This window comes from Camelina sativa, chromosome 10, assembly GCF_030686135.1.
Source record: "Camelina sativa cultivar CO46 ecotype springtype chromosome 10, ASM3068613v1".
NCBI classification, from domain to species: domain Eukaryota; kingdom Viridiplantae; phylum Streptophyta; class Magnoliopsida; order Brassicales; family Brassicaceae; genus Camelina; species Camelina sativa.
Genome location: NC_141889.1, coordinates 22,447,953 through 22,452,808, shown reverse-complemented (window position 1 = coordinate 22,452,808; position 4,856 = coordinate 22,447,953). Strand labels below are relative to the sequence as shown.

The window sequence follows — 4,856 nt, the reverse complement described above, 5'->3', positions numbered from 1 at the left end:
TTCTAAATTGGGACTCATAACCTTTGGAGCTAATCCAAGGATATAAGCTATAGTCTTTAAAGATAGTTTAATGGTGCTAAGATCAATCAACATACTTACAAATATTTTTCTATGTTTATCACCATGCATCGATCTAGTTCAACCTCCAAATAACAGCAAGGACTTGCAATTCCAAAGAACATCTCTTTCACATTCATTAAAGCATTTGGCGAATTCTTGCAAATGGAGGGTGAATGAAGCTCAATCGGTTTCAAGGGTAAGGCTTTTGGTAGGGTGGTTTTTAAACAATTTCTTTGGGTGGCTTACTCTCAAAAGAAGGAATGCTAGACAGTTGTGAAAACTATCTAAGATTGAGAACAATTAGGGCGTACAAAGCTTAACTCTTGATAATCTATCCCTTTTCTCATTATCCTTTTTTTTTTATCAAACCCCCTAGAATAAAACTACCCACATCCTTGATTTTAACTCTTTCATTTTTTTTATAATCCCTAAGGTCTAAACTTTAGACATCTAGCTCTCTCTCTTTTCTTTTTCTTTCTTTGCTAGACTCCTAACAATATTCCCAAAAAAAAAAATTTCTTTCTTTTCTATGAGACTATAGCAAGATCTTTTTCTCTTTTTTTTTACTTAGAGACTTAGAGCTACTTGAATCGAACCTTAGGGACTTCCTTCTTTAATTTCTCTTTTATTCCTCAACCCAACCCCAAATAATAATGCTAACCACCTATCTTTCTAAATCGATCCTAATAGCTAAATCAAGAGCCAGTTCTTTGTCGTTCTCAATACTCTCAAGGTTTCACAACCTATAGCACAATGATAAGGCCTCACTCAACGATTCAATACAAGGTTTGAAAGGAAGGTTTGGGTTCAAGGGTAGGGAAAACGAATCGGGGTAACGAAAAGATTGGTAAAAATGGTGTCGTAACCCGATTTTAGAGTTACCATGAGCAAGTATTCAAATTCCATAAGCAAGAAATTTTAAGTTTAAGTTAAGTCCAATAATATAGAGATGATTCAATATTCAAGCAAGTGTAAGAAGCTTTCAAACACGCAAGGTTTTAAACAAAGATTTTTCAATTTTTTCCAAAGATTGATCTAGCAACAATGAACTGTGACTAAAGGCTATAGCTTCAATCCTAAGGTTTGGCATTAAACAAGGTGGTTTTAATCATTGTCCCCTAAACTGCATATGCAACAATCCTATATGAAGCAATCTAGACTCAATCCTAATATGAAAATGCAACTACATGAACACCTTTTTTTTTTTTTCAATTTTTTTCAAATTTTTAGGGTTTTTTATGCAAATAGATGCAAACTCAAATGAATAAAACTAGTATGCAAAAATTTGAAATAAGAAAATAAAACACAGTCCCTGTGTAAATAAAAGTCTGAAAAAGGTTCCAAGAATCACACAAAATAAAATAAAACTAAATGCAATGTTATTTAAAAAGGTGGATGAATGTGATACCTCATGGGTTGTTGAAGAAGGAGGTTGTAGCAGCCTCCATACTTGCCAACGTGTAGCCAGGGTCGTCACCGGCTTCAGCAGGCGCCGGGATTCGCTCATCAGAGAGCTCGGTTATGCGCACGGACGACCTGCTTGGACCAGGATCCGAGGGGTTGATCTGGTACGCCGTCGCGTAGGTCATCGGGTATGGCATCGGGTAGTAAGACGGGTATGGTGGTAGAGTTCCCGAATGATCGCCCGTATAGCCGCTTGCAAGGTGCATCGAGTAGGGCTTTTGGCAAGCCATCTAATAAGGCGGAGGGAAAGTACCTGAGTGGTCACCCGGATGTATGCTCGGAGGATGCATCGGATATGGCATCGTGTACGCCATCGGATTAGGCATCGGGTGGGCGTCCGATTGGCTTTTACGTGATCTATCTGGTCTGGTAACACCCTCCTCTACTTGGGGCTCGTAGGAGGATGCCCTGTGGGGCTCTGGAGGTGTTAATCCTTGCATTCCTCCTAATGGTCCGCTCCTCCCCATCCATGTGGGTGCATAAGCCAAAGTGGGGGCTGAGGCACAACTTGCCTTATCTTGTTGTTCCTTGATTTGTCCTCCCATTACCTTCACTGAGCCAGTGAGGTCTTTTACTTTCTTGGCAAGGAACTTGTTCATCCTCCTCAGCCACCCGATCCTCTTGTGAGCTTCCCTCACCCAAACAGGTTGCTTGTGAGAGCACACATATTCCTCAAAATCATACTCCTCCGAGTTGTCTCCCTGTCCTTGCTCTGCTTGCTCTCCCTCAGCATCGGATTCCTCCTCCGGATTGTACAGCTCCTCCAAAGGTGGTGTGAAACTGACTTTCTTTGTGGTGTATGAATGAATGATGTATGGAATGATGATGTATGGAATGAATAGAAGTCAGGGTGTTTCAATTCCCCTTATGCAGTTGCAGTATAAGAGGTGTCAATCCTATCTGAGTGATTGTGAACAATTAAGATGTGCATATGAGTCTAAGTCAAGCCAATTGTAAAGATTGTTTGTCACTAACAATCCTAAAATGAGATATGAAATGCAGAAAGTAAAAACAACTAGAACAAGATACTAAATGCAAACAGAACAGACAAATTAAAGCTATAATGAAACTAGAACAGAGATAGACACTATGCTAATGAACTAATGCAAGACAAGTAATGAACAGGAAACTACGTGAATGCAATGGAAATGAACAGGAATGAAACAAGACATTCACAAATCAAAAACACAAGTTCTGGGGATGAACTCGAGCAGCACTCGACCGAGTGTAGGTCGAGTACGTGGTCGAGCTAGACTTAAACGTGAAAACAGAGCAACACAAGAAAAACAGAGCAATGCTAAAACCAATCAAACAACAAACAAGCAATGATATTTAGACTAAGATTTCAATAAACAAAGAAGGCCTTGGTTAGTCAACAACTGTTGCATCATCAACAACTGTTGCATCATTGCTCTTAAGTCTTGTTCCTGGCCTTGGTTAGTCTGAAACCCTGGTGGGGGACACAATTGGGGCTGGAACACTTGGTGTTGTTGCTTGGGGATGTAGTTTTGTTGCTGTTGAGGTTGTTGAGGTGGATAGACCTGGTCTTGAGGGTTGGCCACATTGGTGCTCCTATAAGAGAGATTGTTATTCTTGAAACCTCCTTGGTTGTAGCCTTTGAATCCTCCCTGGTTTTGCATGTAGCACAACTCAGCAAATTCAGGCTCCCCCTCCTGAACTAGAGCTTCCTCTTCACCAATGAAGTGAATGGACTTGGACTGGCTGAGGAGTATCTTGTCAAGCTTCTCATTGACCATCTTCAAATCCTTCTTATACTTGTCCTCTTGATCAGTTGAGGAGCTCCTTATGGTCCTATCATAGTCCTCATTATAATTGCCATCAGATTGAGCAAGATTCTCAACTAATTCCCATCCTTCTTCCACATTCTTGTTGAGGAAGTTGCCATTAGAGGCTGTGTCAAGAAGCATTCTTATCTTGGGAAGCACTCCTCTATACAAGGTGCTTAGAAGTGACTCATTGCTGAAGCCATGGTGAGGACACTGAGTTTGGAATCCTTTAAACCTCTCCCAAGCTTCACAAAAACTCTCATTATTCCTTTGAGCAAACCCAGAAATCTCATTCCTCAGCCTAGCAGTCCTTGCATTGGAGAAGAACTTGGCCAGAAAAGCTTTCTTGCATGCATCCCATGTGGTGATAGCTCCAGTAGAAAGAGTCTTCTCCCAAAGGTGAGCTTTGTCTCCAAGGGAAAATGGGAAGAGCCTTAATTTGAATCCATCTTCACTCACTCCATTGATCTTAGTGAGTCCACATATTCTGTCAAATTCATCAAGGTGATCTAGTGGATCCTCCATTGGCAACCCATGAAACTTGTTGGCTTGTATCATTGAGATCAATCCACTCTTGATCTCAAAGTTATTGTTTGCTATTGAAGGTGGCACAATTCCAGCCCTTTGGTTGTGGGTATTGGGTGCATCTCCTGCACCAATGTGCCTTGGTCTTTGCTCATGGATAGCTTGTTGCTCCATGATGTCTTGACCTTGTTGTTGTTGAACTACTCTTCCTTGCTTATGTCTCAAACCCTTTTGTAGCCTGTGGATGTTGTCAATAGGCTGTTGAAGACTGTCTTTGCCTTTTGACCTTGTGTGCATCAACAACCTCTACTACAGACTCGAACAGGTACACGGTCGAGCGCAGGCTCGAGTGGGTGGTCGAGTCGACTGGGAAGTAATGGCTAATTGTATCCGACTTCTGGCTCAATCAAGTGCTCGATCACAGCTCGGTCGAGTGGTGGTCGAGTAGGTGGTCGAGTGTGCATATGAGTCTAAGTCAAGCCAATTGTAAAGATTGTTTGTCACTAACAATCCTAAAATGAGATATGAAATGCAGAAAGTAAAAACAACTAAAACAGGATACTAAATGCAAACAAAACAAACAACTTGAAGCTATAATGAAACTAGAACAAAGATAGAAACTATGTTAATGAACTAATGCAAGACAAGTAATGAACAGGAAACTACGTGAATGCAATGGAAATGAAACAGGAATGAAACAAGACAATTACAAATCAAAAACACAAGTTCTGGGGATGAACTCGAGCAGCACTCGACCGAGTGTAGGTCGAGTGGGTGGTCGAGCTAGACTTAAACGTGAAAACAGAGCAACACAAGAAAAACAGAGCAAAGCTAAAACCAATCAAACAACAAACAAGCAATGATATTTAGACTAAGATTTCAATAAACAAAGAAGGCCTCGAGGAGGGATTCATGGGCTGAGCTAATCATTGTGGTTATCTAACTTGGTCAACAAATCTCAAGCAAACATTGAGCTGATCTCTAGACATACTATTCTAAGACATGTTTAATCCACTCTCA

The 4,856-nt window shown here is 40.8% G+C and overlaps 1 non-coding gene across 1 annotated transcript; it reads left to right on the top strand.

The window, feature by feature from the left end:
• Positions 1-3,507: 3,507 nt before the first annotated feature.
• Positions 3,508-3,614, top strand: LOC147937182 (small nucleolar RNA R71). Its single transcript, XR_015569701.1, has one exon. It is a non-coding gene; the product is annotated as a small nucleolar RNA R71 (small nucleolar RNA).
• Positions 3,615-4,856: the final 1,242 nt, after the last annotated feature.